We start from the raw sequence: 25324 nt of genomic DNA on the forward strand, positions 1-25324 counted from the left end.
ACCTTGTCGATGAGTCCAAGAAGAGAGTTTGTTGACAAACACCTAACCCTCGTTGACGAGTTTCAGGCCTTGAAAACAGTCCCTCGATAACCTCTCGTCTACGAGACACGCGTCCACGTCAACAATCCCAAGAAGACTGTTGCGTTCATTGACGAGGCCCTACTGCGTCTCCTTTTAAATTTTCCTTTTTCTTCTCATCTCTTTATTATTTAATTCCCATAATTGTCCAGGCTACTACATTCTCCCTTTCTTATAAAATTTCATCCTCAAAATTTGCTATCTATATTGAACACCATCTATTAAGAAAAATGAGCTACTTATTTTATTAATTACCCTCACTTATGGTGGAGGAATATTGTGGTTACATAAGCAGTTTTGAGATATTACAATTATACCCATAAAAGAAAAAAATTTCTTCCAAAACCAAAACACTACCTTCCCTATAATCTAAAATACAACTATACATTCATCATTATGTACTAATTAAAATAAAACTACCGTTATTTAAACAATACTGACTATTATTGTATCCCACCAAATAGGTGTGGGTATTTTTGTTTGATTTCCTTCTCAAGCTCCCACGAAGCTTCCTCTATAGCATGATTCCTCCGCAGGACTTCTACTAACTGAATTTTCTTGGTATGCAATTCCTGTTCCTTCCTGTCTAAAATATATACTGGTGCTTCTTCATATGATAGTGAATCTTTGAGCTTTATCTTTACATAACTTATCACGTGGGAAGGGTCTGGAATGTATTTCCTCAACATGGAAATATGAAATACGTTGTGAATTCTAGATAGAACTGGTGGTAGAGTTAGCCTGTAGGCAACTAACCCCACTCTTTCAAGTATCTCAAATGGGCCAATGTACCTAGGGCTTAGCTTACCCTTTTTCCCAAATCTCATAACTCCTCTCAGTGGAGCTACCTTAAAAAATACCTGATCTCCCACATCAAACTCTAACTCTTAGCGACGAGTATCTGCATAACTTTTTTGCCAACTCTAAGCTGCATTGATTCTGTCTTTAATAAGTCGACTATATCGTATGCTTGCTGCACCAACTCTGGTCCTAATTTCGCCTTTCTCCCACTTTATCCCAAAATAATGGAGAACGACACCTCCTACCGTATAAAGCCTCATACAGTGCCATCCCAATGTTGGCTTGATAGCGGTAAATACTGAGTCTACCTTTGAAATCCAGCACACATGCACGTAGCATATCCTCAAGTATTTGTATTGTCCTCTCTATCTGCCCATCTGTTTGAGGATGAAAGGCAGTGCTGAATGCTAACTGTGACCCCATAGCCTCCCAAAAGCTCCTCCAAAATTGTGAAGTAAATCAGGGGTCTTAGTCTGAGACTATAGATACTGGCATATCATGTGAGCGCACTATCTCCTAAACGTATAACTTTGCCAGTCTGTCCATAGAATAGTTGACTTTGATGGGGATGAAGTGAGTAGTCTTCATTAATCAATCTACGACCACCCAAATAGCATTTTGTCCCTGTAACGCTGGTGGTAGCCCTATTACAAAATCCATAGAGATGTAATCTCATTTCCACTCAGGGATATAAAGTGGCTGCAACTATCTTGTGGGTCTCTAGTGCTCAGCCTTTATCTACTAGCATGTTAAGCACTGCTTTATGAATTCAGCAATCTTCTTTTTCATGCCACTCCACTAGAAGAATTCCCGTAGATCCCGATACATTTTAGTACTACCTAGATACACGGTGTATAGGGATCTATGAGCCTTCTCCAAGATAACTCTCCTGATCTGAGCATCTGCAGGAATGCATAATCTGGTACGAAATCGCAGGGCTCTGTTATCTGATATACTGAACTCTTCTTCTTGCCTATCTTACACTTTCTCTATCAACTTTGCTAGTTCTAGATTAGTTCTCTGGGTAGCTTTAATCCTTTCTTTCAATGTAGACTGTAACACCAGATTGGCAATAAATGCCTGGTGATCACCCTTTATTAGCTCCACACCTAACCTCTCCAAATCCATCTGGATAGGGCATTGAATCTCCACTGCCAACACCGCTGCTCCTGTTGTTTTCTTGCTCAGTGCATCAGCCACCACATTTGCTTTCCCTAGGTGGTAGCTGATATTACAATCATATTCTTTGATAAGCTCCAACCATATTCTTTGCCGCATATTCAAATCTTTCTGAGTGAAGAAATACTTTAAGCTTTTATGATCAGTGAAAATCTCGCATTTCCCACCACAAAGATAGTGTCTCCAGATCTTCAGTGCATACACCACTGCGACTAACTCTAGGTCATGCATAGGGTAATTTCTTTCATATTATTTAAGTTGTCTAGATGTGTAGGCAATGACTCTACCATGCTACATTAACACACATCTAAGTCCCTTCAATCACTGTATATCACAAATCCATCCTCTCTTGATGGAATAGACAGTACTGGTGCAGAGACCAACCACCGCTTTAACTCCTAGAAGCTCTGTTCACATTCATTGGTCCAATCAAATTTCACATTCTTTCTCGTGAGTCGTGTCAGTGGACCTAATAATCTGGAGAAGCCATCCACGAAACGCCGATAGTACCCTACTAGACCTAGGAAACTTCTGTCCTCTTGAATATTTCCTGGCCTACCTAACTCACCATTGCCTCAATTTTAATCAGGTCGACTGATATACCGTCCCCAGAGATCACATGCTTAAGGAAATAACCTGCCTCAACCAGAATTCACATTTCTTCAACTTTGTGTAAAACTTATTTTCTCTTAATACATGCAATACCAACCTCAAATGATGCTCATGCTTCTCAAAACTCCTCGAGTAGACCAGTATATCATCTATAAAAACCATAGTGAATTGGTCCAGGTATTGATGGAACACCCGATTCATAAGATCCATAAATACAGCTGGTGCATTAGTCAACTCGAATGACATTACTAGAAACTCGTAGTGCCCGTATCTGGTTCGAAATGCTGTCTTTGATACATCCTCGGCCTTGACTTTCACCTGGTGATAATCCGACTTAAGGTCAATTTTAGAGTGGACCTAGGTACCCTGGAGCTGAGCAAATAAGTCATTAATCCTAGGAAGAGGATATTTATTCTTGACTGTTAATTTGTTTATCTCCCTATAATCTATACACATCCTCATGGTCCCATCTTTCTCTTTCACCAACAAGATTGTTGCTCCCCAAGGCGACATGCTAGGTCTGATAAACCCTTTATCCAACAATTCTTGCAACTGATCTTTTAATTCCTTCAATTTGGTTGGAGCCATACGGTATGGTGCTTTAGACACCGGTGTCGACCCTGGTAGTAGATCCACTGTAAATTCAATCTCCCAGTCTGGTAGTAAGCTAAGTAACTCTTATGGGAAAACATCTGAAAATTATCTAACCATTGGAATGTCGGCTTGTTTCAGTTCTTCCTTTGGCAACTCTTTTATGTAAGCTACATATCCCTGGCATCCACCCTAAATCAGTCTCCTCACCTGAATAGCCGAGACAAGTTGTGGCGAGTTGCACACATGTGAACCCAAAAATATATATTCTTGTTCCCTTGGGGGTATCGTGATTAGCTGCCAGCCAATCCATACCCAATATTATATCAAATCTCTGCATATCTAGTATCACAAGATCATCTGGTAGCTCTTTCCCTTGAATGGCCACTGGAAAATTTCTAAGTACCCTTCTACACCTCACAATAGATTTAATGGACGTGGATACCAACAACTCAACATCTAACAATTGTGCTCCTATCCCAGCCACTTTAACATACCCTGATGATACAAAAGAATGGGTGGCACCTATGTCAAACAAAACAACAACTTTATATGGAAAAATAGTAAGTATACCTGTGACAACGTCTTCAGTAGTCTCAGCATCTCCCGGTGTCAATGCATAGACTCTCGCCAGTGCAATGTTCCTCTACTAGCCTCTATGAGGCACCCGCTATCGTCCACCCCAACTGGGTTGGGAGCTGGTGCATATATTGGTGGTCCTCAACATGATCGATCTATATGACCAGGTCTTCCACATCGGTAATGAAATGCCCCGAACCCTTAAACCGGTCTGGCGCGTTATACCTAATAATTCATAATTAACATAACATACGCAGCGGAAAACATGATCATAATCTCCATATAACATAATACCAGAGTTTACTAATTCTAACTATAATCCATATTAAATCATCCAACACCTGCATTTCCATAAATCTACATAATTCCCAAAATAATTCAGTTTGTTCAAAAACTTTCTTTTCTACATAAACTTAAAATATAAGGACGTAAAACATAAATATTTGCATCTCATAATTAATATAGAAATATACCATTTTCTTTTTATATTCCCCAATAACGCTATAAAAACCTCGAGCTCTCAAAGCTCGATCTTGAGGAAATCCTGAAAAAAAATACATTTATATTCGGGTGAGACACATCTCAGTAAGGGAAGAAACCATATATTAAAGCAGTGTGTGGCCAACATGAGTTTATATATAACATAATATTTAACATTTGAAAATCCTTAACATAATTTCAAAAGCATTCCCTGATCCTAATCAAATACAAGCAAATGTTTAACCCACGAGATTTCCCGAGGATAGGGGTGATTACCCGCCCATACAAGTAGCACTCCTCTGCTCTGATACATTTGGCAACCCGAAGATCACAATTTAAGCATATCAGGGCACTCACCTTACTCAGTAAGCCCTCAAGTGATAAATTAATCTCGTACTCATGCATTCAACAATAGTTTATCGGCAAAGGCCCTAAGGATAAGGAATTCTACCCGCCCATACAAGTAGGTTCCCTCTGCCCTAGTATGTTATGTGGCTATTGCCACATCTGTAGCTACTAGTGCACTCGCCTTACTCAGCAAGCCCTCAGGCGAAAGGTACGCCTCACCCAATCGTAACATGTTCTACGTACATACGTACTTCTAATATCATAATACATCATTCTGTTCTGTCATTATACATTCATGCACATTCATTTCTGTTCATAATTTAACTTTGCATTTCGTTTCACTTTAAGTGACTTTTTCCCATTTACATCATTTGCCTTTGTCATTTCATTTCATTGTCATTTCATCAGTCATTTCATTGCATAACATTTCATTTCATTACTTCGTACTACAGCTGGTCTTTAGCCATCATCAGTTAGTCTACGTAGAAACGTGCTAAATCTGCTAACACAGCTCCTTTTAGCTGTCATCAGTTAGTATACACAGAAGTGCGCTAAATCTGCTAACATGGCTCTCTTTTAGCTGTCTTACATTTACATGGTTGCATTTAACGTACACAGGCAACATTGTCCATATCATATTTTATTTTCATTGCTTTACTTACTTAGCCTACATCTCATACAATTAACATATATTTGCACAGAATCTCATGCCACACAATTTAACAGTAAAATTCATACATTGCCTGTAAAATAAGCCAACCAACATTTAATGTTTATATACTAAAAATACCTTTCATTTCTTACTTAATTATCCTGAAAATATTTCTCACTTTCATCAGTTCATTTTCGCATATACATATCTAATAAACAACCCTAAACTTGGAAAAAAATATAATTTAAACAGTTGGCATTTTACCCATATCAAAACATATACACATACATATAACACAATTTATTTTTCTATTAAATTCATAAAAATTCTGATTTAATATATTTTTTTTCCCTTACCTGATTTCTTGAACTACGCCAACAGGGACTCCGAAAAATACTTGCGGCGCTCACCCGGACCCTGAAATTAAATTCCTAATTCCAATAAATTATTCTTGAATAAAATATTATTTAAATATTTCTTAGGGTCATAATTCCTAAATAAATAAATATACCCTTAAATTTAGCCAAATTGCCAAATTTCCCCAAATCCCACTCCCGCTTTGGAGTAGGGCCTAGAAAACCCCAATTGGAAAATTACATACGTCACAATGACGATGACGACGACTAGGACCCCGTGGTGGTGTCCGTTCGTCGATTTAACCACATATTAACGGTGAAATTGAGAAAATGGGGAAAAACTACCTTTCCCCAGGAGCAGTACCTAAGCCGTTCCCATGAAAAATCTGCTCCAGTAGAAATGTCGGTGGTGGAGCCAGGAATTTAACGGCACCTTCCGTTTCCCGATCCGTCGCAAACTAATTGAGAGAAGAAGAGAGAGAGGCGAAGATGGACGCGGAGACACACAGGAGATTTGCAGAGAGGGGGGGGGGCGTCCTGACTCCTCTGACTTTCTCTTTCTTCTTCTTTCTTCTTTCTTCTTCCTTCTTCTTTCTTCTTTCTTTCTTCTCTTCTTATCTCTTCCTGTCAGATAACTTCACTTTACATATATATATATATATATATATATATATATATATATATATCTCTTATTTTATTTATTATTTTGTTTTCTAAATAATTTTAATCCTTTTAAAAATTCCGGGTCTTTACAGGTAACAACATTCTCACCCAACCGACACTAGCCCGGATGTCTCCATCCATACCTAGTGCAGGTAGGATAAATCTACCCTCCCTGATATCCACTGTGTCCTATCGTTTTCCTCTGACCCCCATTAGTACTGCCTCCTCTCCATGGACCCCGAATAGACCTAGTCTAAAAATCCGGAGGTGTGGCCCTCTTCCTCTGAATCAATCATCCTACCTCTCCTTATGCACTCTCCTCTACTATCGTGGCTCTGTCAACCAGCTCAGAGAAATCCTGTATCTTTAATACTGCCACCTATCTATATATATCTCGCCTCAGATTCCTCTCGAACATCCTAGCCTTCTTAGCTTCATCTAGAATGATAAAAGGGCAGAAGCGCGACAACTCAATAAATCTTGCCATGTACTTCTGGACCGTCATCCATCCCTGGGACATGCTCAAAAATTCCTATACTTTAACCTCTCTGACTGTGGCGGGAAAATATCTACCTAAAAATATCTCCCTAAATCTACATCAGGTCATATCCATGGGCATAGGCCTCTGTTCCTCCAACAAATCCATAGTTACCCACCATCTCTCAGCCTCACCTGTCAGCTTATATGAGGCATAAAGAACCCGCTCCTCATCAGTGCATTGGAGCACCGTAAGTATTTTCTTGATCTCTTACATCTAGTTCTTAGCAGCTACAGGATCAGCTCCTCCTAAAAACGCTGGAGGATTAATCTTTGTGAACTTCTCTATCATGCATCCCTGAACTATGGATGGACCTCCCTACTCCCTCAAGCTCCGGGCAATCTCAGCCATGACCTGCTGAGCTATGCTACGTAAAAAGCATTTGAGTCCTCGCCTCTTGCACCAAAAGGCCCTGCTCCATCGTTGCCACTAGCATGGGTGCTACTACCTCCTGGATCCATCCTGCAATAACATCAAATTATCTTGAGAATCCAAACCTTATAATACTATTCTATCTAAAATACCCCACACTTTCTATCACTAATTTAAGGTCTAGTCCTACCATATGGAAATAGAAATCAATGATAGTTTACTATGGTTTTTTTGAAATTGTCACCTTAGGAAAATCATAGAAATCACCTCGAAATTCTACCTCCAAACCGCAGAACAAAACCCTAAATTCTCATTCTAATTCACTAACATCAAGTCACTGATATCCTGTTCCACTCTCCTTAAAGTTCCATTCCTATATTCTGGTATTGTTTTCCTATGTACTCTAGAGTCTGCAGAACCTAACAACCTAGGCTGTGATACCAAACTGTAATGACCTGAAATATCTACACCATTTTTTTTAAAAAAAAAAATTTCAAAACATAACATTATGTGACTCTTATATAATCTGTTATAACATCTCAAGCCCAAGTGAGCACAGAGGAAACCTGATTATAGTACACATCTATGCAGTAAAAAAACATAAAACTGTCCATCCATATAAAAAATACCAGAATTTTAGTAACTCATCCCAACCATACACACAATATACACATCACCTAAGTATTATCTACTCAAAAATACTATCTCCTGTATACACTTACCCACCAAATAGGGTAGTGTACTCGCCTTCTCTATCTGCAAGCTTGATCTGCTCACCTAACTGGATCACCTGAAAAATATTAAATCACTGGGATGAGACAATGCTCAGTAAGAGGAAATATGCACCACTGAGTTTCATAAATACTATACTGACAATATCTGAAACTATAAAAATTGGTAAAACAATATACAATATAACCTGCATCTATAATTTAAGGTATAACTGTATTATCTGAGTTTTATACTTTTCATACTTCTAATATCATACAATATCTGTTGATACTTTGTAAATCTGTAAACATATACATAACTGAGATGTTTACCCTAGAAAACTATACATCATGATTTAACCCCTCATGACAGGGTTGTGCGACCCATAGGTGGGACTTAATTCTGGTCAGCCTACCAGGTAAGTCAACTGTAACTCTACCAATCCTCAGCCCGAGAAAACTGCAACCTCTCCTAGGCACGAAATTGGTAACTACCTTGTCAAACCGGCCACCTCAACTCAATCTTCTGGGGAGTCTGCAATCCCTCTAGACACGATTGATGGAAATTTTCCACACATGATCTAAGATGTGTGGTTGCACTCTGATATAGTAATAGCGATAGTACCGTGCTCTGATAACTGAATATTTACTAAACTGATTCATTAGGGTTTGATACTATATAGTACTAATATACATAATTATCTTACCAGTTCATCATGATTCCAAAATAACCATAACAATGAAAGCTAATCCTGAATATACTGTAATATCTGTACTGTGTAAACTATAATACCCTAGTTTTATGGAAAATAACCATAACACTGGAAAGTTATCTGAAAATATTGTATTATCTGAATTGTATGAACTGTAATAACATAGTGTTATGGTTTTAGTATTTTGAAAAATCATGGTAATCTACATATGCTGTAAAATATCTACCTGTATAAACACTGTAATTCATACTCTCGTAAAAATCTGATAATACATATCTCTGCATAATAATATAAATCATATCAATCTGAAAACTAGATTGTTTCTGTATTATTTTAATAAGGTCTCATAAACATATTTCTGCTTAGATACCATAAAACATAATAATATGGAAACTTTATATTTCATATATTGATCTAATACTGTCTCATGCCACACAACTACATAAATAAATATCTCATATCTTGCTACCATATTTTCTGATATACTAATAATTTCTGAATTGAATACTAATATGGAAAACATATAATTTATAAATAAATATTCTAACATTCCTAACATAGCATATTTCCCTTACCTAACTGGCTGGGAGGCTCGCGTCCAACTCTATTCTCACGGTTATGACGTACAATCCCCAAAATCCTGAAATAATGGATATAATCCTATTTTCAATAAATCAACTAAATTTCCCGAACCTTCATACTCGTAATTTTCTAAACTATAATTTACTTAGGCTCTTGGAAGAATATCCACTGGGGTCCTCAGACCATGCTTGCAGGGTCCCAAAACACCCTATCCCTAAAATTATAATACTCTAGTTTTATTCCACAAAACTCCAGTAGATTCTCATATAATACAAAATCTGGACACAAATAAGCCTACTAATACTGAAAATACCTAAATAATCTACTCACCCTAATTTTGGGATGGTGCCCAAGTTGCTCAAACCAACAATCTACTCCAACAGACTTGTAGAAAATCTCCCCAGGATCAAAGTGACCGGCTTCTGAACGTCGAAACGGGGAGAAATGGAGCCAAAAACGTAGAGAGAATGAGGGAGGGCCGAGCAGAAGAGAGAGAGAATTGAGATAAAATAAATTTCTTCACAGAACCATTGTTGGCCTTACAAGGCTTAACATCTTATTTCGATGCTAACAAACAAGTAGATCTTAACATGCTTTGTTTAAGTGATGTATTTTCAGGACTCAATGATAAATGCAAGGTTAAAGAATTCATGAAAGCTTGTACATCAAAGAAGGATGATTATATCAAGCTTGACTCATGGATTCAAGAATAAAAGCTCAAGTGATCAACATCGAAGCTCAGCAAAAGAAGATCAAGAGAACTCAAAGTAAAGAAAAGTTACCTCAGTTCTTAGGACAAGTCTTTGTAAGTACTTCAAGTTGATTCAAATATGATTTTTCATTTTGAAGCTCATTAGGCAAAGACATACCTAGAAACCTGAAGTTTTAAAATCTTGGAACATATTTTTCAAAGTTAAACAAGTTAATATTCCAAGATAAATTAAGCAAAGATGAGAGAGATAACAATTTTATTTAAAGAAGGAAAATCTGGTTGACAGACGACTGTCTGTCTATGCATAGATGACTGACATATTAAAGGACTTAACTAAGTAGATAGAAGCATAACAGATGATTGTCAACTACTTGACAAATGACTGTCAGTGACAAATGAGACGTCTGCTTGTGTTTTCCAGCCGACTGCCACCATTCTGAATGTTTTTTTAAAACTGAGTTGTTCAGTGACAGACGATTGCCACCCTGAGGACAGATGACTGCCACCTTTCTGTTTGTGAAAATTGTGCATGAAATACTTGGACAGCCGACTACCAGAGATCCCACAGTCGTCTGCCTCACGGAAAAATTCAAAATACTCAACTGGCATATTTTTGAAATTTCAATTACTTAAAGCCCAAATTAATTTAAAACTTGGACCTTACTCCAAGTAAACTTGGGGAACAAGTTAGAAACCTTTATACATCTATAAATACCCTCAAGTTACATTGATTTGAACACAAGAAGAGAATCAAGAAATTAATTCAGCAATCAAACTCTCTCTCAAGCATTCTAAAATTTTGAAAGTTCTTTGTTGCTCACAACATCCACGAAATATACTGAAGTCTTGCTGTTTTTCTTACTAAGATTGTGCTTCAAATACTAAATTCTTTCATTCATAGAAAGAATCATACGGTGACGAATCTCTTGAGCTTCAATCTGAATTTCGTATTATGAATTTACTTTGAAGTATATTAGTTTTTGAATTGTTGTACTAATAAGCTCTTTGTGTGAGCAATTCTTTGTACACAAATATTTGATTTGTATCTTGTAAATTGATGATTCCAAGGGTTGTTTGGATCGTTGGCTAAGCAAGGGGATATTGCTTAGAGAGGCGGGCTCTAGTCTAATTGAAGGAGTGACCGAACAAGGGTACATCGTTTGGAGAGGCGGGCTCTAGCCTACTAAAGGAGTGCGTAAAAGTATTGTTCCTCTCGGTAAAGGAATAGGTTTAGTGAATCCTTTGGTGGTTTGCCAAAGGCGAGGACGTAGGCTGGGTATAAGCCAAACCTCGTAAAAATCCTGGTCTCACTCTCTCTTTCCCTTACTCTTTATTTTAAGCATATTTATATTGTGAGAATGGTTTAATCATACAAACTACGTAATTTAGAAGTTAAATAAACTCAAGGTTCAATTTTGATTTGGGTTTGCAAAAATTGAAAGGGAGTACGTTGGTTGATCAAACTTTTGCGGAAACCTCAAAAGGAAGTACGTTGGTTGGTTAACACCGAAAGAAAAATTAACCAAGAGGTTATTTAAATTCTGAGTTGTTTGGGATTTGAGTTGTGGATTGCATTGAAGAAACCATTTCATATATATATGGGGCTTGATTCAAATTTATATACCCAGGGCTGACAACAAAAACTGAAAGTTGAAACTAATATATTGATTAAATTGTGGTTGAATGATTTAAAGTTTGATATTGAGTGGAATGTGTTTATATTTCAAAGAGTGCTGAATCTTGCAAGCTTTCATCAATCTAAATAGTGCTGTAGTTAACTTATACTTGGCAAATCAATTGGTTGTTTGATTGAACCTTGTCTTGTTCATTTGTTTTGTGGTTGTGGATTAGATAAAGAGAATTAAGCTTTTATTGTGTGATTTCTAAATCAGCAAGAAATCAAGAATTCATTGAAAGAATTAAATTAAGACTTAAAGAGGTTAAGGATTCTTGAAGAGAATTAAAATAATTCTAAAACCCAATTCACCCCTCTTTTGGGACTACACCTTACTTTTCAATTGGTTTCAGAGCGGGGTTACAACAAATCCTAACAAGTAGTTATAGAAAGATCTAATGGCACACATAGGAGTAGCTCCATTCGGAGAGGATCAATCCTCAAACTAGCCACCCATCTTTTGTGGTTTGAACTATACCTTTTGGAAAAAGAGAATGCAAATCTATCTTCAAACTATGAATTGGAAAGCTTGGGAGGTTGTCATGGAAGGTGACCAAATTCCTTTTAAACTAGTAGGTGGAAGACAAGTTCCTAAGGAGAAAAATGATATGACAAACTTAGACAATAAGATGTTGCAAGTTAATTCAAGTGCCATGAATGCCTTATATTGTGTTTTAGATGCCAATGAATTTAATAGAGTAATGGCCTGCAAATCAACTAAGGAGATATGGGACAAATTAGAAGTAACATATGAAGGAACTATAGATGTTAAGGATAATAGGATCAATATGCTTACAAGTGAGTATGAAGCTTCAAAATGAATTTAGATGAAACGATCTCAAATATGTATATCATATTTACTCACATTTACAATTCCTTAAGTGCTTTAGAAAAAACCTACACAACCTACGAAATGATTAGAAAAATTCTAAGAGGCCTTCCACCTATATGGGAATCAAAAGCCGCTTCTATAACGGAAGGTAGAAATTTGAAAAACACTTCCTCAGATGAATTTATAGGTTCTCTACTTACATATGAAATGACAATGAATAATAGAAGTGGAAAATCTAAAACCCAAAAATCTATAGCCTTCAAAGTTTCAAAATAAAACTCTAGTAGTGAAGATGAGATGGATGAAGATGAAGTAGCCTTCATATCTAAGAAGGTAGCAAAAATTCTAAAAAGGAAAAATAAATTCAAAAGAAAATCCAAATTTGAATCAGATGAAGAATAAGAAGAAATTAGCACCAAGAAATTAAAGAAAAAAATTCATACATGTTATAATTGTAACAAAACTGGACATATTAACAGGAATGTCCACTAATAAAGAAAAAGTCTGAAAAGAAAAACAAAAAGGCCATGAAAGCCACTACTTGGGATATGATGAGTATAAGTAATTCTGAAAATGAATCAAGTGACCAAGAGGTTGTGTATATGTGCTTTATGGCTTAGGATGATGAGGAAAGCTCCTTATCTAAATCTTCAAATAATTCTTGTAGTGATGAATCCAATGATGAAATCATGCCATCTTATGAAGAACTTCAAAATGATTTATTCAAAGTTCATAAGATGCTAATCAAAGTATCTAAGCAAAATACTTCATTACAAAATAAGAATGAAGGTAAAATGAAAGAGTTAGAATCCCTCAAAATCGCTGAAAGAGAAAAGGATTCAAGAATCAAGAAAATGGAAAGTAAAAATGAAGCTATGACAAAGGAGTTAGAATCCAATAATCTTGCTGAAAAAGAAAAAGACTAGAAAATTAAAGAATTAGAATGCAAGAATGAAAAAATGATAGAAGACCTTCGATCCCTACCCTCTACTGTATATGAGATATATATATATTTCTGAATTAGAGGATAAAATCAGAAAATTATCTCTAGAGTTAGAGAAATTACAAAAGAAGGTTGATAACAAGAAAGAGATAGAGTTAAATGATCTCAAAAATCATATTAAAGATAAAGAAAAGATCATTTATAACTTTACAAAAGGAAAAACAAACTTTGACAAAATGATAGGCTCACAAAGAATGTCTCTAAACAAAGAAGACATTGGTCTTAATGGAATTATAATTATAAGGAAAAAGAATCTTTATATGGGTTATTTTTCAAAAGAATCCAAAAATTATGTTAGCACATCCTCTAATATCTACTCTAACACTATATGCTATCAATGCAACAAAAAGGGACATATAAAGTTTGAAAGTCCATTCAAGAGAAAGGGTGTGAAAACTAAACAACAAGTATGGAGAATTAAGGAAACATCCTTTATAAAACCAACCGTACCCAAGAAAGTATGGGTACCAAGATGAAAGACTAATTCATAAAATGAAAAACTTCATGGAATAAGTCATTTGGTATCAAATAGAAGTAGAAAAACTTAAAGATGAGTTTAAGAGTTTATTATAACAAATTCAAAATGGCATTGTTGGCAAACATCATAGGATGAATTTTTACAAGGCTTAACTTACGAAAATATTAAGAAAATATCAAATTGAGCTTATTACATAAGTACCTTGATTAAGAAGAAGATATTTGAGAATGAAAGCTTACATGCTACATGCTTACATGCCTATATGATATGCTATGTGCTTCATATGTATGACATGACTTGACTTGACTTATATTGATAATTTATGGCTCACTATGTTGAAAATTTGAGCATGAGATTATTGAGCATAAACATGAATTCTAATATGAAATTAAATCCTTGACCATGCATGCTATTGATGAATCACATGGATAATCTTACTGCTCTTTATATTGATATCTATGAGCTATGAAAGATATAATAATTACATTGGTATCCATGAGCAATGCATGAGGTGATAATGACTTCGGTATCTATAAAGTACATTGGTATCCATGAATATTTTTGGTATCATATTTTAAAAATTTTAAATTGGTATCACAACTTTTAAAAAAACTCACTTGGTATCACAATCTAAAAGTTAAATTTGTTTTTGAGCATGACAAGTATAATTATATCTATGAGCATGACATGACATTGATGATATTAGCATAATACTGATATTTGATACATGATATGAATCAATGTTTTTGAAACATGGGATGATAAAAGCATAATTGATAACAAAACTGAATGTATTGAATTCAGGGGGAGTGTTATGACTTATTACTTATATTATGATTGTTTCCCTATTAATCAATTCTCAATTGGTATCAATTTTCAATTGGTATATCATGAATTAAATTTCAAATTGGTATCTTAAAATCAACAATTGATATCTTGAATACTGTCAAAGGGAAAAAGTTGTTAGTAAAGAGATGACTATTAAAACACACTACACATGCTATATTGAAAAATAATAAATTGAGTGTGTTCATATGTTTGATATGCATGTTTGATGATATACTTAGAATATGTTTTTATTTAAACTTAATTTTTTTTCTCTTTTCGATTGATGTCAAAAGGGAGAGAAGTTTTAAGAAAAAATTGAGCATGAACATAATATATCAAAAGGAGCATAAGTTCTTGATATTGATTAATAAACTTGAACTTAAATGAAGTGATGAACATGTTATTGTTAAGATGATGCTTATTGAAAGGGGGAGTCTTTTTAAGGCTCACTCCAATTTTTGCTTCTTATTTTTCATCATCAAAAGGGGGGAGATTTTTGGCCTTATAAGGCTTAACATCTTATTTTGATGCTAACAAACAAGTAGATCTTAACATGCTTTGTTTAAGTGATGTATTTTCAGGACTCAATGATGAATGCAAGGTTAAAGAATTCATGAAAGCTTGTATATCAAAGAAGGATGATTTTATCAAGCTTGAGGCATGGATTCAAGAATAAAAGCTCAAGTGATCAACATCGAAGCTCAGCAAAAGAAGATCAAGAGAACTCAAAGCAAAGAAGAGTTACCTTAGTTCTTAGGACAAGTCTTTGTAAGTACTTCAAGTTGATTCAAAAATGATTTTTTCATTTTGAAGCTCATTAGGCAAAGACATACTTAGAAACCTGAAGTTTTAAAATCTTGGAACATATTTTTCAAAGTTAAACAAGTTAATATTCCAAGATAAATTAAGCAAAGATGAGAGACATAACAATTTTATTTAAAGAAGGAAAATCTGGTTGACAGATGACTTGCATATTAAATGACTTAACTAAGTAGACAGAAGCATGAGAGATGGCTATCAACTACTTGACAGACGACAACCAGTGACAAATGAGACGTCTACATGTGTTTTTCCAGCTAACTGCCACCATTCTAAATGTTTTTTTAAAACTGAGTTGTTCAGTGACAGACGATTGCCACCATAAGGACAGAGAACTGCCACCTTTCTATTTGTGAAAATTGTGCATGAAATACTTGGACAGCCGACTGCCAAAGATCCCACAGTCGTCTGGCTCGCGGAAAAATTCAAAATACTCAATGGGCATATTTTTGAAATTTCAATTACTTGAAGCCCAAATTAATTTAAAACTTAGACCCTACTCCAAGTAAACTTGGGGAACAAATTAGAAATCTTTCTACATTTATAAATACCCTCAAGTTACATTGATTTGAACACAAGAAGAGAATCAAGAAATCAATTTAGCAATCAAACTCTCTCTCAAGCATTCTGAAATTCTGAAAGTTCTTTGTTGCTCACAACATCCACGAAATATACTGAAGTCTTGCTGGTTTTCTTACTGAGATTTTGCTTCAAATACTAAATTCTTTCATTCATAGAAAGAATCATACGGTGATAAATCTTTTGAACTTCAATCTGAATTTCGTATTGTGAATTTACTTTGAAGTATATTAGTTTCTGAATTGTTGTACTAATAAGCTCTTAGTGTGAGCAATTCTTTGTACACAAATATTTGATTTGTATCTTGTAAATTGACGATTCCAAGGTTTGTTTGGATCGTTGGCTAAGCAAGGGGATATTTCTTAGAGAGGCGGGCTCTAGCCTACTAAAGGAGTGCGTAAAAATATTGTTCCGCCTGGTAAAGGAACAGGTTTAGTGAATCCTTTGGTGGTTTGCCAAAGGTGATTACATAGGCTGGGTATAAGCCGAACCTCGTAAAAATCCTGGTCTCACTCTCTCTTTCCCTTACTCTTTATTTTCAACATATTTATATTGCGAGGATGGTTTAATCATACAAACTACATAATTTAGAAGTTAAATAAACTCAAGGTTCAATTTTGATTTGGGTTTGTGAAAATTGAAAGGGAGTACGTTGGTTGATCAAATTTTTGCGGAAACCTCAAAAGGAAGTACATTGGTTGGTTAATACCCAAAGAAAAATTAACCAAGAGGTTATTTAAATTCTGAGTTGTTTGGGATTTGAGTTGTGGATTGCATTGAAGAAATCATTTCATATATATACGGGGCTTGATTCAAATTTATATACCCAGGGCTGACAACAAAAGCTGAAAGTTGAAACTAATATATTGATTAAATTGTGGTTGAATGGTTTAAAGTTTGGTATTGAGTGGAATGTGTTTATATTTCAAAGAGAGCTGAATCTTGCAAGCTTTCATCAATCTAAATAGTGCTGTAGTTAACTTATACTTGGCAAATCAATTGGTTGTTTGATTGAACCTTGTCTTGTTCATTTGTTTTGTGGTTGGGATTAGATAAAGAGAATTAAGCTTTTATTGTGTGATTGTTGAATCAGCAAGAAATCAAGAATTCATTGAAAGAATTAAATTAAGACTTAAAAGAGGTTAAGGATTCTTGAAGAGAATTAAAAGAAATTTTAAAACCCAATTCACCCCCCTTTTGGGACTACACCTTGCTTTTCAACTATCGTTTTTTGCTATTTATAGACCTCTTGGCACGTGGCCTCGTTGATGAGCCACATCACCTCGTTGACGAGTCTAAGAAGGGAGTTCGTCGATGAACACCTAACCCTCGTCGATGAGTTTCAGGCCCCAAAAACAGCCTCTCGGTAAACTCTTGTTGACGAGACACGTGTCCACGTCGACGAGCCTAAGAAGACTGTTCGTTTGCATTCGTCGACGAGGCCTTGCTACTTCCCCTTTTAAAATTTCCTTTTTTCTCTCATCTCTTTATTATTTAATTCCCATAATTGTCCAGGTTACTACAAGACCCGTTTGGATCTCAATGATTTTGTTGATTGAGTTTTCAAATGTTTTCTAGTTGAGCTTTTTTATGAGTTGCTACCTATAAGAGATGTTTAACATGCTAAAATGTTGTTCCCCCATGTAGGTTGAATTAAATGTAAACATGTCGAGTGGGAAGGAACTTTTTATGAAAGAGCTTTGTGAGGCATACTTGGCCCATATCCACTAGTCCTATTTCCTCTTAAAAAGTTGGATCTTGGATGATTTGCATATATGTAGATTCATTAATAAGATTACCATTAAGATTAGGTTTTTCCATACATAATGTTGATGACATGCTAGACATATTAGTTGGCACCAGTTGATACTCCAGACTTGTCTGCAGTTTGCCCGATGGATACCCCTTATATTAGAATTAGGCTAAGAGATGGTCATGAAATTACATTTAAAACTTGTGATGTTTTATTAGAGTGGTTGGTCACGTCCATTAGACTTCTTTTGCTCATAGCACCTTTATAAAAGTTGGCTTGATTATTCATAGGGAAATTATTCATGGTTTGTTTCAATAATATGTTGGTCTATCGCTGGATTACAAGAGGCACTTGGATCATCTTCATCTTGTTTTTGTCAATTTGAAGGAAGCTAAATTTTATGCTAACTTTAACAAGTACACCTTTTAAAAGTCTATTACGTCCTTTCTTGGTTATATGATTTTCTATGTTAGATATAAAGCCATGTGGGAGTGGCCAAAGCAAATGATTATTTATATGGTACATAACTTTCATATTAGCTATTTTCTATTGGCAGTTCATTGGGAGTTTTGGTACTATTATGGATTTTATTATTGGTTTCCTTGAAAAAGGGGAGTTTCAATATTGACCCTTTTAACCATTAGAGCTTTTGGGTAGAATAAGTAGAAAATGACTAATGCATCGACATTTATACTTTAATAAAGTCTTTGAGGTTTCTTGTGATGCTTTAAGGATATGTATAAGTGGAGTTTGAGGCATATTTGAGCATTCTATAGTGTTTCTTGTTCTAAAACTCTCGAAGGCTTAGTAAAAATACAATACATTTAAATGAGACCCTTCTATCATTAGAGATATTATCCTTTAGATATAAAGTTTGTACTTTATTTCACCCATGTTGCTTTGCATTCAAAATTTGATTGCTTTGATTAGTGGATAGACAAAGCTCCTTAATGACCATATCTTTGTTATCAAACATCATTGCTGTTAAGAATACAATAGCCTATGGCTTTGGACTTTAGTCATATTTTGTAACGACCTGCCTATTCTACCGTAATTTTTTTTAATAACATACGTAATGATCCCTATAATCTTCTAAACTGACATAATTATGATCAACCTAGACCTATGGGTACCAGGGATATACCTGTCATACATCTCTGATACCTAAGCAGCGGAAAACATAAATTACATTCATACCTCCCAACAATTACAATACCAGAGTACTACTAATTTGTCATATATATATATATATATATATATATATATATATATATATATATATCCAAAAAGACCAAAAAAATAAATCTAGGATCATAATCCAAAAACCATTTAACCCTAGCTCAATAACTCACCCTCCCACCAGGGTAGTATAAATTGCCTCTATTGATGCAGAGCTCGGTCTGCCTGTCTATCTGGAGTCTCTAAAATGTTTTGTAAGCTGGGGTGAGACACCTCTTAGTAAGGGAAATAAACTAACACCAGTATATGGCAACATGAGTATTTTCGTGTTATACATAATATCAGTACATAAATCATATCATCATATCTGGTAAAAACTGTTGATATCGTATATGAATAAAACATGGTACCTTATAACATGATATAATGTACTAAATTATTGTACATGAAAATCATCTTATATAACTGTATAATACATGAATAATACCCAGGATGGATAACTAATTGATGTCATGTATTACCCCCACATGACTGGGTTGTGCGGCCTGAAGACGAGACCTAGCAATGGCTGGCCGACCACGCTAAGTCAAACATGAGTCTGTAAGTATGATGGACCTACTCTACCTGGTCTGGACTGCCAAGGGAGCGCTTGCACTACCATTAAGCCACATCGACTGCCATCTCCCACACTCTACATAAGATGTGTGGTAGCACTATCATGAACTTGTACTTGAACTTGTAGCTACGGTACCGTGCTCATGAAATCTACACTAAACCATCCAGGTTCTAATAACATATAGTAAGTTTCATATACTAGTACATAACTGTTTTATAATCATAATAATGTCCGGCATGTTAATATTTCATGAAATCTTGCATATCATACATAATAATGGCATCTAAGGCAACATGAATCACGACATCTGTGCCGGCATATCATAAAATGAAAATCATGGCATTTGTGCTGGCATATCATAACATACTGAACATGAAATTCTTGTACTGATTTACCTAATATCTGTAAAACATGGTTTTTGTACTGTTTAATAGTTTTTCTGAAAACTGAAAAAAACATGCTTATTTTGGGAAAATCATAATATTTTGATATAACATAATTTCATGAAAATGATACTCATGCCACACAAATATGAATAACATTTCAAGCATAAAACCTGATCTAAAATCATATTTCCTGATAAATAACATTAAATCCATGTTCTCGTTCAACTTCAATATTCCCAAACACTGTGCTAATACATACATAATTTCTGAAAATAAATGCTGTAATATGGTAAATAATTTCATGAAAAATATTGACTTAGTTTATTCCCTTACTTGACTTATTGAAAAGCCCACAAATTACTCCAAAATTACACCAGTGATGTTCCCAACTCAACACCCTGAAATTTACATTTCCCCCAACAAAACTTCAGTATAAACTCATTTAATACCTTTCCTTAGTCCAAAAATACCAACTACCTTAATAAAACTTAAAATAATCCACTTACCCAAAATTTGGGATGGTGCCCAAGTTAGCCTAACCGATGATCTACTCCTGCAGATATGAAGAGAAACTTTTAGGAGTAGTGTGGCAGCTTCGGATCATCAAACTGGTGAAGAACCAAGCCAAAAAGCTAGAGAGAAGGTAGAGGGGGTCAAGGTTAGAGAGAGAAAAAGGATTCTTGCATGTTTCTTGCAGGAAAAATGAATTCTTGGCCTTATATAGAATGTTTTTCCACATGGCCTCGTTGACGAGTCACATCTCCTCGTTGACGAGTCCAAGAGATAGTCTCGTCGACAAACACCTTCTCCTTATCGATGAGTTTCAGGCACTGGAAATAGTCCTTTCAGTAATTTCTCGTCAACAAGACACGTGTCCCCATCAACGAGCCCAAGAGCTTTGCTCGTCAACGAGACCCTGCTGAAATCTCTTTTAAAAATTCCTTTTCTTCGATTTCTTTTATTATTTAATTACTATAATTCTTTGGGTCTCTACATTCTCCCCTCCTTATAAAAATTTCATCTTCGAAATTTACTATCTATATTGACACCATCCTTTAAAAAAAATGGGCTACTTATTTTATTTCTTATCCTCACTTGTGGCAGAGGAATACCGTGGTTACATTCAGGGTCTTGAGAGATTACAAATACATAAATAAAATTCTCCTATTATCAAAATACTACCTATTCTATAATCTACAATACTACTCACACATATATCATCTTGCTTTTCATAAAATTAAACCATATTACATTTACTTTACTTGTATACTTAGTGCTGATCGTCACTGAATAAGTGCGGGTATTTCTACCGTATCTACTCCTCAAGCTCTCATGAGGCTTCTTCCACCGCATGATTTCTCTACAGAACTTTTACTAAAGGAATTTTCTTACTGCGCAATTCCTGTTCTTTTCTATCCAAAACCTGCACTGGTATCTCCTTATAAGCTAGTGAATTCTGAGCTCTAACTCTGCATAACTGACCACGTGGGAGGGATTTGGGACATATTTCCTCAGCATGGAAACATGAAATATGTCATGCATTCTGAACAAAGTTGGTGGTAAAGCTAGTCAGTAAGCAACTGACCTCACTCTCTCAAGTATCTCAAAAGGGCCAATGAACCTAGGGCTCAACTTACCCTTCCTCCCAAATCTCATAACTCCCTTCAACGGCGCTATATTCAAAAACACATGGTCCCCAACTTCAAATTCCAACTTTCGGTGGCGAGTATCGGCGTAGCTCTTCTACCGACTCTGAGCTGCACAAATTCTTTCTTTAATGAGCCAGACTTTGTCGTGGGATTGCCGCACTATTTTCGATCCCAACACTCGCCTCTCCCTTATCTCATCCCAGTATAGAGGAGAACGATGCCTTCTACTATAGAGCGCCTCATAAGGTGCCATGCCGATACTGGCCTAATAGCTGTTATTGTATGCAAACTCTACCAGCAGCATATACTGGGTCCAACTACCCCCAAAATCTAGCACGCACACCTGCAACATATCTTCTAATATCTAAATCACCCTCTTAGTCTAGCCGTCCGTCTGAGGATGAAACGCCAATGCAAAAAGATAACTGAGACCCCAGAACCAACTATAAGCTCCTCCAAAACTGTGACGTGAAACGTGGGTCTCGGTCTGATACTATAGACATTGGCACACCATGTAATCATACTATCTCCTAAATATATAATTCCTCCAATCTATCCATGGAGTAGTTGACTTTAATAGGAATGAAGTGAGCGGTCTTCATCAATCTATCAACGACCACCCAAATAGCATTCTGACCATGCGGTGTTGGCGGTAAACCCGTCACGAAGTCCATAGATACATGATCCAATTTCCACTCTGGGATATAAAGTGGCTACAACTAGCCTGCCAACCTTTGGTGCTCAGCCTTTGCCTGCTAGCACGTCAGACACTGCTACACAAACACGGCAATTTCCCTCTTTAGGTCACTCCACTAGTAAGACTCTCGCAGATCCATATACATTTTAGTACTACCTAGATGAATCGTGTACAAGGACCTATGAGCCTCCTCTAAGATCATCCTCCTAATGTCCATATCTGCAGGCACGCACAACCTGGAATGGAACCTCAAGGCCCTCTCATTAGAAATACTAAATTCCTCTCCTTGTCCATCCTTCACCTTGGCTATCAACTCTGCTAATTCTGCGTTATCTCTCTGAGCAGTCTTAATCTTTTCCTGCAAAGTAGGCTACACTACCAGGTTGGCAATAAGTGCATGAGAATCACTCTCTACCAACTCTACATCGAGTCTCTCCATATCCCTCTGGATCGGATGCTGAACCTCCATAGTTACCAGTGATGGTTCCACTAATTTCCTGCTCAGAATATCAGCTACCACGTTTGCTTTCCCTATGTGGTAAGTGATAGTGCAGTCACAAACTTTAATAAGTTCCAACCACCTTCTTTGTCTCATGTTCAGCTCCTTTTGAGTGAAAAAGTACTTCAAACTTTTGTGATCGGAGAATATCTCGCATCTATCATTGTACAAGTAATGCCTCCAAATCTTTAACGCGTGTACCACTACAGCCAATTCTAGACCATGGGTAGGATAATTCTTTTCATACTTTTTCAGTTGTTGGGAGGCATAAGATACAACCCTATTAGGCTGCATCAATACATAGTCAAGCCCTTTCAAAGACACATCACTGTAAATTACATAACCATCACCCCTTAATAGAATGATCAACACTGGTGCAGTGACAAGCCTTTGCTTTAATTCCTGGAAGCTCTGCTCGCAATCCTCATCCCATTAAAACCTAATATTCTTTTCGGTCAGATGCATGAGAGGTCCTGATAAAGTTGAAAACCCCTCTACAAACCAATGGTAATCACCCGCCAGTCCCAAGAAACTCCTAATTTCCTGAATGTTCTTCGGCCTGACCCAATTCAACACTTCCTCAATCTTGTTGGTATCCACTAAAATACCATCCCCTAAAATAACATGCCCCAGAAACGATACTTTCTCTAGTCAAAATTCACATTTGCTAAACTTGACACACAATTTCTTTTCCCCGAGCATCTGAAGTACTAGCCGTAAGTGCGTCTTATGCTCCTCAAAACTCCTTGAATAGACCAGTATGTCATCAATGAAAACTACAACGAATTGGTCTAAATACTGATGCAAGATTCTATTCATAAAATCCATGAATATAGAAGGAGCATTCGTTAGACCATATGGCATAACTAGAAATTCATATTGCTTATACCTGGTCCTGAAGGTTGTCTTTGAGACGTCTTCTATTTTGACTTTGACTTGATGGTACCCAGAGCGCAGATCAATCTTCGAATACACTTGTGTACCTTGAAGCTTATCAAATAAATCGTCTATACGGGGTAGAGGATACTTGTTCTTGATTGTCACCTTATTAATTTCCCTGTAATCTATACACATCCTCATATACCCGTCCTTCTTCTTTATAAATAACACTAGAGCTCCCCACAGTGATACACTGGGCCAAATAAAACCCTTATCCAGTAAGTCTTTCAATTGATCATTTAACTCTCCCAACTCTGCTGGAGCCATTTTGTAAGGAGCTTTAGAAATTAGTGTCGTCCTCGAAAGTATATCAATAGAGAAATCTACCTCGCGATCAAGAGGCAAACCAGATAGCTCATCTGGGAAGACATCTGAAAATTCATTCACCACTGGTATATTAGCAAGCTTTAATTCATTTTCAGAAATTTCCTTTACAAAGCCCATAAACCCCTAACATCCTTCTAAGAGCAGTCTTCTCACCTGCATAGCTGACACTAACTAAGGTGGGGAACACACTTGTGATCCCACAAATTTAAATTCTTGCTTGCATGGTGGTCTAAATATCACCTCTTTCAGATAGCAACCAATATTAGCATAATTAGATGCCAACTAGCCATACCCAGTATTATATCAAATCCATACATATCTAGCACAATCAAATTTGCTGGTAACACCCTCCCTTGAATTTCCACTAGATAACCCCTGAGCACTCTACGACACTTCATCACTGACCCTGACGGTGTAGCTACTGACAATTCTACATCTAATAACTGGGTCTCATTTCCAGACAATTTAACATAGGCCGCAGACACAAAGGAATGAGTAGCACCTGAATCAAATAAAACAATAACTTGATATGGTAAAATAGTAAAGGTACCTGTCACTACATCTGCGACAGTCTCAGCGTCTCCTGGCGTTAGAGCATAAACCCTCGCCGGGGCTACATTCCTCTGCGGGCCTCCACGAGGCGCTTGATAACCTCCCCTATAAGGTCCGGGAGCAGGAGCGGTACTAGCTGGTGTAGGAAAATATCGTATTAGATGTCCTGGTCGTCTGTAGTGACAACAAACGGCCTTCCCTACTCAACACTCTCCCCGGTGCCTCTTCCCACATGTCTAACAGACAAGGTAGGTCTGTTATGCTTGGAACTCATGACCCACAACTTTCTGCCTTTGTCCCCTACCATAGTTTCCTCTCCTCCACTAGCCCTGAGTAGACCCCTTCTAGAAACCTGAAGGCATGGATCTCTTCTTATGTCCCTCCTCCTTTGCATCTATCCACTCACTAGCCTCAGCCATAACTACTCTATCTACTAATTCAGAAAAATCCTGCACTTTCAAAACTGCTACCTGCTTAAGGATTTCTCGCCTCAGACCTCTTTCAAACTGCTTTGTTTTCTTTATTTCACCAGGAACAATATACGGAG

Source organism: Malania oleifera, chromosome 9 (assembly GCF_029873635.1).
Source record: "Malania oleifera isolate guangnan ecotype guangnan chromosome 9, ASM2987363v1, whole genome shotgun sequence".
In the NCBI taxonomy this organism is placed as follows: domain Eukaryota; kingdom Viridiplantae; phylum Streptophyta; class Magnoliopsida; order Santalales; family Ximeniaceae; genus Malania; species Malania oleifera.